Genomic DNA, 13585 nt, shown 5'->3' on the forward strand with positions numbered 1-13585 from the left:
AAAAAAAAAAAAAAAAAGAAGAAAGATGAAAGAAAAACAAAAAGGAGAGGATTCTTTTTGGAATTGGATAAAGAATAACCAACCGAAATTTTTTTTTTACTTTTTACGTGACATAAAAAGTAAAATTTCTTCTAAACAAACAAGCGAAAAGAATAACCAACCGAAAAAAAAAAAATTGCACCAAAATCAAAGATTCAACATTACTAGAAGCGTCTTATTTGGAATTGGATAATGATCTTCCAATGTGAACTTAATCCCCTAGTATAGGTGGACATGGATTCTTCCAAATAAATTAATCTTCACTACATATGGCACTTAAAAATTTAAAATTAAGAATCATTTTTTCATTCCCTCTGCATGCACCACGGCACATTGGAACCATCACAAAAACATAGTCACAATCCTCTATATAATGAACCTCGAGGAAATCATAAAACGTATCCCAGCAATATATTCCAACACAAACATTTCAGTGATCACCAAAGAGGGAGATCACGGTAGTCAAATATGGCCACTACTACTTCACTTTCCAAAGTACTCCTCCCAATCTTCGTCATAATCCTCGTCTCCGCACTCATTCCTCAAGCTCATTCGCAATCCGAGAGTGATGAATGCGAGTCTGAAACTACCAACTCCTGCCACGACAAGGCAGGAGCAGTGCCACTCAAAATCATAGCCATTGCCTCAATCCTGGTCACCAGCATGATCGGTGTGTCCTTGCCACTCGTCACTCGCACCATACCTGCCTTGCATCCCGATCGAGACATATTCGTGGTCGTCAAGTGCTTTGCCGGTGGCATTATTCTTGGCACGGGGTTCATGCACGTTTTGCCAGACTCTTTTGACATGTTGTCCTGGAATTGTTTGGATGAGAAGCCGTGGCACAAGTTCCCTTTCACTGGATTTTTTGCTATGTTGTCCGCTATTGTGACTATGATGGTGGACTCCATGGCTACTAGCATATACAGCAGGAGATCCAGAGCCGGAGTTAACCCCGATACTACTGGTGTTGCCGCCATTGAGGGAGATCAAGAGATGGCTGTGGCGGGTGGCGGACATGGACATTTTCATTCACATGATCATCAAGTCAAAGGAGGAAGCGAGCCACAGCTGTCACGCTATCGCGTTGTTGCCATGGTAAGTTGTATATATTAGCCGGGCGATCTAATAAGTCAAACAATTATAAGAGATTAAGAGGAGTGATTTTCTTTTGACATGTATGTAGATCAGTATATGCCAATTAATTGATAATCTAACATTATCACTTGTGAATTAACTGACCAACAAGAATTATAAATCTATATATACGTAGTGTAGTTGTGTACTCGGCAATAATTGTCCACATATTCGATCATGCAAAAAAGTTATACAATTCGGTGACATAATATGTCAGACTTTTGCAAAATAAAAATAAAATAAAAATAATTAGGTATGTAAGAAGGCAATAATGGTGTTCTTCTTCTCAGCAACAACCCCATTTGGAATTGCACTGGGAATGGCCATTTCAAAAATGTACATAGAAAACAGTCCAAGTGCATTAGTGACAGTAGGACTGCTGAATGCTTCTTCAGCTGGGCTCCTCATCTACATGGCTTTGGTTGATCTTCTCTCTGCTGACTTCATGGGTCCAAAGTTGCAACGCAGCATCAAGCTCCAGATCAAGTCTTACATGGCGGTTCTTTTGGGTGCCGGTGGCATGTCTCTGTTGGCAAAATGGGCTTAAGTAGCAAAGATCTTCGTCATCAACCATATGTACTGTACGTTGTCGTTTGAACTAGATCGATCATGTTTCCTCAAGCTTATGGAAGCTCATGATCCTTATGTTTCCCCAAATTCGATCTTTTCCTCTGTTAATCTTGTATTGTATGTTGTTTGCTCAGGGGCACTAAATAAATAGTTAAACTTTCTGCTGGATCAAGTGGTCAAGCTCTTGCAGTTTGTTGCATTGGAATTTTTGATTCTATCCCATATTTTCATACCTAACTATCACGTATAATAAGCATTGTTTTTATTCAGTTTTGAATCCTGTTACTCCAATATGAATGCATGCAATATTTTGGTGGGCTATGGGTTATTTATATAGCAAGGCTCTCCTTCTATGTCGTAAGAGGCCCAAATATGTTTTTAAGCCTTTAAGGGGATCATAATCATCATCATATAAACTTGGAAACTGAAACGAAATGAGAGAAAATAGACAAGATATCCAGACATGGCCGATGGGCTTTGAATCATCATTCTTTTCATTCCAATGATTAGAAACACAGAAGCAACAGCTGCAAACCACATTACAGTATAATGATGCTAAACCACTTTCTTAAGCCCAAGCCCAAATTGGTTAAAATTCTTTCTTTCATAAAATTAAGGGCTCAAAGTCGTGAACCATTCATGCAGCAGTGAAAAAGGATAACTCTCAATGTTATTCATGTGTCATAAAAAATTAAAAATCCTAGTCTTATATCAGAGGCCACCACCATCACCAATCGTAGTCCAAACTCCATTTTAGAACGTTATCAAATTTTCATCACAAAAATAACATTGTTGATAATCCGCAAAGCTGGACATGATTTGAGTGTAAGTTGTCTTTGCAAAAACATTGAACAATTGGATTTTTCCACCATTTCTCCATCGGTCTTACAAAGACAATTGAAACATCAATAAACAACTGAAAATGTACAACAATATATTAATCCGTGAGTTAAATTCATGACCATTCCACTTACACAATAAACACTAACGTCACTAGATCAAATGAGACTAGGCGGTACATATATTAATTTAACTTTGAACAAGTTATGTTAAACAACATCAAATTCAAATTCATGTGCACTGGGAACCCTATATGATGCTAATATGCTTGTAAAGATCGATGGATGGACTTATGGAGGAAATAAAATAAATCAAAGTCAAAGTTGTAGCTAGAAAATAATATTGACTGACCCGGCCTTGGTAGACAAAATGAGAAACTTGCCAGTCTGTTGCATCAGTCAAATATTTCGAGACTAAATTACGAATGAAGAACCGGAAGAAGGACAAGTCTTATATAATGTGGAAGTGCAGAGTTTGTTACAACTTACAAATTGACTTGACATGGCTAGCTAGCTTCCATGGAACTTTTACTAGCAATTACGAAGATTTTACCATTTTGGATTGTTGAAGTGGAACCAATATTTACTGAGGAAAGCAAATGATTTAGTCCAACTTGAATGTGACATGCACATTTCATCTTTTTATATACTAGTTGTCTAGTTGATGCATGTCTCAATTAGCAGCTAGTTAGTTTATATATATATATATATATATATAATCTAGTTAGTTTTCTAGTTTTAGACGTACAGTCTCATAAGAGGTGTTGCTAAATTTGAAAGGGTACCTTTATCACCTTACTTGCTAAATTTGCTAAAGCCTATTTTCTTCTACATAAAAAGAAGATTTATAAGGTAGTTGACCAATCTGATTTGGGAGATTTGGAGGCTTAACCCAACAATTTAAATAGTTTTTATAATTTTAAGGTGTTAGTTAATACCAACTCAAACACTTTTTGTCACGCCACTTCTTCCCTCAATTTAAGTTTGTTAATAAGAACTTGATGTGATTTTTTTTTTTCCAATGGTGAATATTTGACTAGAGCTTGCATTGCAAGAAATATGGAAGAAGAAGAGTGCAAAAATACCAAAACAAGATGTTCAACGAATTACCTAAAAAATCTAGGGGCGGGCAGAAACCGAACCGGAGGGCCAAAACTGGCCGAATCAGCCCGGAAAACCGGATCGGGGACCGAACCGGATGAAACAAGTCGGAAAAAAATCACTCCACCGCACCAGACTGGATTTTTCCGGTTTGGGACCGAGTTCAGGTTGTGAACCGACCGGAAAAAAACCGGACCGCCCGCATATTTAATAATTATTTAAATAAATATTATTTTATTTAAATTAATATTATTTTTAAATGGTTGTCGAATTGTTATTGGTTGAAATCAAGGAGTATGTGAAACCTGATGCACCTGATTACTCTCAATGAGAGAAAACCTAGCCGACTTTAGTCAGCCCCTCATTTCTGATTTTCTATTCGACTTCGCCTCATGCCCTCATATCTCTCTCGACTCCGTCTTCTCAGCCGACCAAGGACGCCGAGCAACGCTGACCGAGGACGCCGAGCAACGCCGCCGAGGAAGTCTTCTGATCTCATCTCTTGATGGAATCGGTAGGCTCTTGTTCGATTTTGAATTTCTGATTCTGTTTTGATGTTGACTTCCTTGGGAGACTTGACTTGCTTGCTTCTTCGATTTTGACCATGAGAGACTTGATGTTGCTAATTAGAGAGTTGCTTGTTCACTGCAAGTATGTTCTTCTTGCTGAGATTGGTGTTTGGACCCAAAATGAGCATTTTGGCCTAACAAGGCACGTCTTGGAGAAATTAAGCCAATGTCAGTGGCTCAAGCTATATATTGTTGACAAGTTTGAAATATATATTTAGAGGCTAAAATAAAGCCTACTATGGAAGCATGGAAGCATGAAAGCATGAAAAGTCAACTTTAGCTCATTTTCCTACTTCGGCTAGGAGAAACCGAGCTAAACAAGGAAGGAGGGGCGGCAGACTAACCAAACGAAATTCAAATGAGCTGAAAATTTCCAGATTAAATCTAGAAAGCACAAGAATCATTTCTTATGAAGAGTGCCAGAGCTAGTTTTGAGTGGAAGGCCTTCAAACAATCAGTCCAATATCCTTGTCTAGAGAGGCTTGGAAAACTGGACCTGTAAGAGGTCCAGCAGCGTTTTCGGCCCAACCACTACATAAAAAGCTCTGAAGGTTTACCATAGTGATCTGCACTCATAGTGGAACATTTCTTATGAAGAAGTCATGGTCAAAATCTGAGTGCTTGATGGAGATAAAATTGAAGGAATAAAGGAGCAGAAAGTACTTCCTTATCTCCAAAATTCATCATTCCTTATCTCCAATTATGCCTCCTTATCTCCTTATCTCCGAAATTCATCATGCTTTATCTCCAATTATGCTTCCTTATCTCCAAAATTCATCATTTCTTATCTCCAATTAATGCTCCACTATCATTTGTTTAATGCTAAACACCTTGGCATGGTAGCCTATAAATAGAGGTTACAATGAAACACTTAAAGAGACAATTCACTCATCAATACATCTCTAAGATGATCTAAGTCTCTCTAGAGCAAACCTCTCTAAGAGCAACTCTTCTCCTTCTTTTTCTCTTACCGGTGATCACACTCCTAATCCTAGTCTTCTCAGAAGCCGACTTTCAGTGCCACCAAACCCTCTGTCAACGTACTTCGGTCCTAGTCTCCTCGGGAGCCGATTGTAGTACCACGACCACAACGGTTATGGAACCAGCCAAGCTAAAGTCACGCTTTAGCAAGTTCTCTCTACTTCCCAGTGGTTCTCGCTCTGCTCGATCTACAACATCGAGTATCGATTGTGATTTTCAAGAAGATTAGCAAAAGTCTTCACCACGAGGCATAAAGAATCCCACGACGAGGTTGGTGCTCTCCTCGTCTACAATTTCTTGAAAGAAGTCAGGTCAAGGGACACCCCCGACGACCGCACCCGAACGGTGCTGGCACGCCCGCGCAGAAAAGAGACTGTTGACCAGCTGCAACAAAATTGGAGCCAAACATTTTGGCACGCCCAGTGGGACATCATGTGAGCTGTAAATCACACCACTATTAAGAAGTTGAGGTTAGTAAGGGGTTGTGAATCATAACGGAATATGTGAAGTCTCTTTTGTTAATATTGACCTAAACCCCTTATTGGTGCCTAGTTCAGGTCCCTTAAGGTTAAGGGTGGTTTTTATTAACACTTGTTGAACTGTCTTCACACTTATGATCTTTCTCATCTTAGTAAGTATAGGCTATGTGAAATTTTGTCTAGAAAGGGGACAACGTTCATAATAGGTTATTGAATCCAGAAGTGCGTACAAATGGGCATAAACCACTATGTGGGAGTAGTTCATGCCAAAATGGATTCTGCCTCTTTTGTTCGCCCTCCCCCACCTGTCCATTTCAGTAAGGTTGCCCAAAGGATTTGAAAGAAAGTTTGTGTCTAGGCGACTATACTTGGGCCGCACGTCTAAACTACACCAGAGTCTTTTTGTGTTCACCATCATTGGGATGCCAGAGAAAAATCTTTACCAAAAGAAATTCTTGAAGTCATGCCTGTTTTTCTTAAGAAGAAGAAGTGCAAATTCCTAAACTTCTCAAAGCGCAAGGCCTCCAGTTACAAGCCGCATAAAACTGATGGTGACGCCGCTGCTGCAGATGACGAGGCGACGATAGAAGGCTATGTGCCCATTCCCATTCCAGAGAATGCAAGCATAGAAGAGCGGCTTGATATCCTTCAAAAGAATTCTACCGCATACCATGAGAATCTGAGAAAAGCCCTCGCGGAGGACCGTCGACGGCTCGATGAGTTCACGATTTCGGTCAAGAGGCTCGAGTTAGGGGGACAGCAAACACAAGGTGAATTGGAACGTCAAGAACCTGCTCTCGAAGAGGTCGTTTCTGAGACTAACTTGCCTATTGGTGGCAATCAACCTAAGGGTCTCATTGGTGAGTCACAACCTTATACAGAGGCTGTGCATGGAAAAGGTCATCAACAAGATTGTTCTTTTGACAATACAATTGTCTCTGAACAAATATCTGATTTCTCCACTGATCAAGCCAAAAACGTGGCTACTGATCAGATGCATGGGGGGCAAGATATGACCCATGATCATCCCTTTAATCAAGAGAAGATGCCGACAGTTGGCGACAAAGCCGATCTTGGGACACCGTCATCTCCCGAATTACAAATGAAGATCATGCCTCGTCAACCAACAAAGATACTTGGGGGGCAAGATTACCCCTCTCACGAGCCAAATTCTTCCAAAATCTTCAACGAGAAGTATCTTTGTTCTTTTCCTACAAGCTCTCACAGGAGGGATTTTTACCCTACAAATTTTGATACATCGGAGCTTGGAATGAAGCATAGATGGCCTCCCCCGTGGTCTTCTAGAGGTTAGCCAAACGTGTCGCTGCTAGCTCCTTGCTTTATTGTTAATTTCCTGTCAGTTTTCAGTTTTTTACCTTTATTTTTGTAGTTAACAAAAAAAAAAAAAAAGTTGAATTTGGTAAGGGGTTGTGAATCATAACGGAATAGGTGAAGTCTCTTTTGTTAATATTGGCCTAAACTCCTTATTGGTGCCTAGTTCAGGTCCCTTAAGGTTAAGGGCGGCTTTTATTAACACTTGTTGAACTGTCTTCACACTTATGACCTTTCTCATCTTAGTAAGTATAGCCTATGTGAAATGGTGTCTAGAAAGGGGACAACGTTCATGACAGGTTCTTGAATCCAGAAGTGCGTGCAAATGGGCCTAAACCACTATGTGGGAGTAGCTCATGCCAAAATGGATTATGCCTCTCTTGTTCGCCCTCCCCCACCTGGCCATTTCAGTAAGGTTGCCCAAAGGATTTGAAAGAAAATTTGTGTCTAGGCGACTATACTTGGGCCGTATGTCTAAACCTTGATTCACATTGTCTTATTGAATTCAGCTACTTATAAAAAAAAAATAATAAAAAAAATTTAGTGCGATCCAAAATTTTTACTGCGGAGTCAAAACACTAAAGGATTAATTTATTAGCCAGTCTCTTCACATAAGCCTTCGTGGGCAATTCTAGTGTTCCTACACTCGCGAAGCCCATTCATGAAGGCCTGTTTTAGAGGTCCATAATCATTTCTTTGCTCTGCCTAGCAACACTAGGGGGCAACACTATACAATACTAAGCCCATTTAGCCTAGCGACACTTCAATAGAAATTGTTTGTTTATATTCATATTTCGGTTTTTTGTTCTTCTTTGTTCTTTATTTCGTTGGTTGTTTTTTTTTATTAGAGTCAAAATGAATTTTGGGTAAATATCTTCTTCATAGTAGGCGCATCCAATGGGATGTAATGTCTAAGGTCTAGTTTGGATACGAGAAGTGCTGACAAAGGGTCTCGTCCCCTGTCAATCAAGTGAGCTGAGCTCCGCCAAAATCGTTCCTCTCTTCACCTGGTCATATTCCAAAGGAGTTACCAAAAGGAGAAGAGAAATATCCCTAAGTCCAAAACGTTTTTTCTTGTTTGTTGCGTCACTTTATGTGTTGTTCTTGTTTTTGTTTTGTTTTGAGTCTTAGGATGCCCTTTCAACTGTCTATGTTGAGTTTTTGTCTCCAAAATTATGGCTTAAACAAAAAAAAAAGAAAAAAAGAAGAAGTCGTAAATACAACTCTTAGGGGGCAATTCTAAGTGTTCTTACACTCGCGAAGCTTCTAAGCCGAATTAGCGGCTCCAGAAACTTTTTCCAGCTTTGCCCTCGCAAGAAAGACTGAGCTCAAGGGAAATGTGAGAGCCACCACCGTGACCGCCACCTCCATCGTAAGTAGTCTTCATGTTGTTAAAGATGTCCTCACCATGCACGGGAAACAGTGAAAAAGTTTCAATCTCCTGGTGATCTTCTCCTCTTTGTTCCATGAAAGTTTGTTCTACATTCATGTCAAAGAAAGTAGAACTAGTTCCCCCTCCAGCTGAGATTGAACAATCCCTAGCACTCTTCTCCATGTTCATAGATCCATAACCACCATAGTTCCCCATCTGCCCCTTAACAGCAATCATCACACCAGCGGAAGAAGCAGAAGCAGGTGCAGAAGATCCAAAGTTAATATACTGATCCTCATGTTTCCAATTGGTAACATTGTCATCACCAACAAGCCCTGATCTTTGCATGGGCACATGAACATCCGAAGTGGACTTCTTCTTCTGCTTCTCCTGAGCCCTTTGGTTCACGAACCAAAAATAGACGTTCTTGAACTCGATCTTGCCGTACCATTTCAGCTGGAGATAGATCCTCTCAACCTGCTCTACAGTTGGGGACCTAACTCCCTTATTGTAGAAAAGCTCCTTTAGGATACTTATCTGATCTGTAGTGGGATTCCACCTGCTCCGCTTACAAAGCATGTTAGCACTACTCCCGGCTGCTTTGTTGCTTCCTCCATCCTCTGTTGGTTGCTGGGTTTGTGGTTCCATTGGTGATGGATTGAGAGAATGCGAGAATTGAAGAGTGATGATGATGAGTAATTAAGAAAGATTGCTGTTAGAAATATTCGAATTGATGAAATGATTTTGGGATTGGAAATTTGGGTTTATAATGTGGAGGAAGATATAGGCATGCAAATATCCACCCTTGGATGGACGGTCAAAGAGGAGTCAAATCGATGTCAGTAAATCGAGATTAGTGATTCCAAATCTCGGGAAAAAAGGGACTAGCAGCATGTGAGGAGCGGTTTTTGAGGAGTTAGCTATTATTAAAGGATTAATAGCATTTGGGGAAACCGAACGGTTTTCGAGGAGGTAACTGTTCTTTTCACGAGATTATTTTTCACGACTGTTGTTTTTCAACAAGTGATTAGTGCCTTAAATCTCGGAAAAGAAGGAGTTATTGACGCTAAGAGTTTTGAGTTGGGAGCCAGCAAGTGGATCCAAAAGATACATATTTTCTCAAAACCCTCGCCGCGAGGCTCTTTTTTACGCGGAGCATATTTTAAAAGTTCATATTATTTTCAATATACAACTATAGGGGCCTATATTTGGGGCCTTGCGAGACACAATTATTGGCTTCTCACGGATATTTGGATATCAGGATAAGAAAATATTATTGTATTCATAAAGTGGCTTTGCGGCCAAAAGCAGTACATTCATTACAAAGCCAAAAGTGGCTACAATACAAAACAGGAATCTTCGGATATCTTCTGAATCTTTTCTCAAGTGGAAGCAGCTATGGAATCCAACGCCGGGTTGAGCCGCGCCATTATCTCAAGGAGGAGCAGACTTCAGGGAAGGAAAAAGAGGAGCAACGGAGCCCCCGCGGCCCCTTTACATGGAAGCGGCAGAGGAATCCAATATAGGCTTAGCCAACACCATTATCCATGAGAAAGGGAGACTCCAGTGAAAGAAAATGGATCCCCCGAGCCCCCTCAATTGGAAGCAGCTATGGAATCCAACGCCGGGTTGAGCCGCGCCATTATCTCCTGGAGGGGCAGAGAGTGAAGGAACCGAATATCAGCTTGAGTCTCTGCACCCCCTCTAGCCATGGTAACCACCATTAGTTGGACGTGAAGTATAGGAACAGCCGTTCTGTGGCTTGAACCCATTCCTTCAAAGAGTCCATCCCTTCTCATCCCTCCAAGATTCTATCAAGAAGAGAAAGGGGGAGAAGGGGGTGAGAACCAAAGCCCCTTCCATCTGGAGGGCACAACACGGGCCGGGTCCAGAAGGAAGGAAACAGAGGAGGAAAGACGAACCTCAGAGTGGCCGTCCTCCCTTTCTCCGTTTCGCTCCGCGTGTAGGATTATGACAAAGATGATCTCGCATGATCGTGGATCCCACACTCGGAGCCCCCTTGCGTTTCTAAACCAATCTGAAGCCTGGCATTGTTGTTGCAGAATTTCAGAAGGAAGAAACAAGGGGTTGCCTAAGATTACGCCATGAGGCCTAACCCAGGCTTAAGATTACGCCATAAAGCCTAAAATTTAGAGGCTAAAGGTCATTTCATGAGGGGAAGATTTGTGAAAAAGGAGAAAAAGAAGCAAGGACTGAAAGGCCATTTCTTGAATATTTCAGAAAAATTGTTGTGAGTATTCCCTTCCCGAAATACAACTATTTATAGGGACTTCAGGCAAATCCCCACCCTTGAATGAAGCTCAATTTCAAAACCGATGTCAGTAAATCGAGATTAGTGATTCCAAATCTCGGGAAAAAAGGGACTAGCAGCATGTGAGGAGCGGTTTTTGAGGAGTTAGCTATTATTAAAGGGACTAATAGCATGTGAGGAGACCGAACGGTTTTCGAGGAGGTAACTGTTTTATTCACGAGATTATTTTTTCACGATCGTTGTTTTTCAACGAGTGATTAATGCCTTAAATCTCGGAAAAGAAAGGATTAATAGCATGTGGGGAAACCGAACGGTTTTCGAGGGGGCCTACAGAGATTGGCCCGCAAAGCTCAATTTCAAGCAAAGTTCCTCCACGCGGAGGTTCGTCGCAATAGCACTAGCTTCAGCCTGAGTGGCCCGTTCTCTGAGATGGGCCAGGTTGCGGCCCATTTCTTCAGAAGCAGCCAGAGGTTCATCAAGTTGGGCTTTTTCTGTAGCAATCGCGTTTTCAACAAAGGCTAAACCGGTATGGAGGTCCTCGATCCGAAGTTTGAAGTCAGACCTTTGGATTTGTAGTTCCCGCAGGCGGTTGGTTCGCTCATTTAAAATACCGCGAGAGATGTCCATTTCTCGAGAGATGCTATTCAAAGCCTCTCGAGTGTCGTGAGCCTGGGCGTTCGCGGCCGGTTGACGTTGGCGGGCCTCACCAAGTTCATTCAGCAGATCGTCAATGGCACTAAATTGCTGCAGGGTCAATGCCTTCTCCTGGCGAAGATACCTTAGAGCTTCCAAGACTCGCGGGAGGATGTCAGTCTCCAATACCCGAGGACCCAGATGTTCGTGAAACACCATCTTAGCCTCATCCACAGCAGAAGGAGGAGTTACCTCTAACACCCTCATCAATCTCTCGAATCTGGTAGGACAAGGAGGCGGCGGAAACGCCACAGGATCACGAACCACCAATGCAAAAGGGTGGACAGCTTCCTCAGTTTCTTCATCTTCAACAGGTTGGTATGTCCCTTCAGCTGCAGGAGAATCTGGAAACTCAACTCGCGGCTCACCATGGGCAAGTGGAGCAGATTCAAGCACAGAGCCCTCGGCTTCGACAGTTGTCTCATTTATTCGCGAGACTTGGGGGGGCACCACCACTGTCAGTATCATTTTCCATCTCTGGGGCGACTGTCTCGCCGATAGGACCCTCAGCGTTTGCAGCCACCTCCTCGGTCCAAACAGAATCCTAGTCAGGTTCAGAAATGTCAGAGAGCAGGGTTTGGATCTAAAGGAAAATGGAAAGCATTGGCCAACAGTGGCTTACCTCTCGAGCTGTCAGGTCAATATCTGGTACGTGGTCACCAAGAGGAAAAGGCCCCGCCTCATTCACCTCTTGGACCTCTAGTGTCGTGAGAATCTCTGTCGTCATCAGTTCCTCATAAACAGCAGAAGTCTCAGACTGGCTTTCCACGCTTTCATCCTCCGAGGAGTCGTCATCAGAGATCGTTATTAGAATGGTAGGACCTTGCAGATGCTCTGTAGATGTGGGAGACGGAAGAGGCGCCACGGGGTTAGTTGATGCTTGAACTAGCAAGAGAGTTGGCTCTTCTGCAGCGGCTGAGGATCCAGCCTCGCTCAGGCGAGAGGGATCAGTGGTCTTCTGACGGACCTGTCAAAAGATACATAATGAAGATCCTGCCCAGATTCTAAAATTTAAATAAAATAAAACAGGGCCAGAGCTTACCAGCCGCATTGACAGAGGCTCGTCATCCTCAAAGTCCTCTTCAGCGATTTGGGCGCGACCGCGTTTGCAAGTATAAGCAGCAATTACCTGCACAGAAGAGGAATCACAACTCAGAAAATAGAAGGGGTCTGGAAAGCCAAATGTGCAAAGTCAGAATTAGTCTGGGGCAGTTTACCTCAGCAAGGCTCACATCGTCATCATCAGAGGACTCCCCCTCAGGAGGCTCCTCGGCTACTGCCTACTGTTTCCCGGCCTGAGTAGAGGCTGCCATGCTCCAGTTGGTACGCTGAAAATAAAACAAATGCACTTAGCAATAAGGATTGATACTCAAGCCAAGGAAAAGGAATGGTGAAGAAAGACAAAAACTTACTGTTGCCCTAGGCTCGTGGATTTGTATCCCTGGACGCGATGATCGAGAAGGTAGAATAGGTCGCGGGGGTTGTGCTGCAGGGATGGAGAAGTGCTCAAGAATCTTGCGGTCCTCCGGACCAGGACTACTCATGCCACGAAAGATCAGGACGAAGAGTTCGTCATGTGGCAGGTCCCAACAGTTCACTGACACTTCTTTCCACCAATCAGCATAGTCATCATCGACATCGTTGAGGGGGTATAGTGCTATGACCCAAGGGGGAATCACTATCAAAGTAAACTGACTCTGAAAGGGGGCAGACCCAGGCGAGGCTAATCTCCGCCAAGAGGTGTAGTAATTGGCAGAATCAACCAGAGGCCAGGGTACCAACTGGGCCAACCCAAATTGGCGAGCAAAGTGGTTAGGGGCATAGAGCTCATAACTTACGCGGTCAGTGGCAAGACGAATATCCAAGCAGGAGATAGCGCGACGAAAGGCCAGGAGGGCTCTTTCGCTATGATCCCGTCCACTGGGCAGAAAGCCATCATCAAGGGGAGGAGGGAATCGCCTAGAAAGGACTATTTTTGGGTCTGGCATCTCTCCTAGCAAGTACAAGTAAATAAAACACTCGGAGTAGGGTGGAGCTCGATACCTTACGTTGCGGCAAAGCCAGTTCCCCAAAAGGGAATCAACTGGAGGTTCCTTTGGAATATCACCGCGATGGAAGAGAGGGAAATAAATCTGCAGCCAAAAGGCAAGGATCCAGAAGGGGCCACTAATGTCGGTATCAAATGGGCGCATTACGGCTCT

The 13585-nt window shown here is 42.7% G+C and overlaps 1 pseudogene; it reads left to right on the forward strand.

Annotated features, from left to right (window-relative positions):
- The first annotated feature begins 473 nt into the window (after positions 1 to 473).
- Positions 474 to 1794, forward strand: LOC133728927 (probable zinc transporter 10; annotated as a pseudogene).
- The last annotated feature ends 11791 nt before the right edge of the window (positions 1795 to 13585 follow it).

This window comes from Rosa rugosa, chromosome 2 (genome assembly GCF_958449725.1).
Source record: "Rosa rugosa chromosome 2, drRosRugo1.1, whole genome shotgun sequence".
NCBI lineage: Eukaryota > Viridiplantae > Streptophyta > Magnoliopsida > Rosales > Rosaceae > Rosa > Rosa rugosa.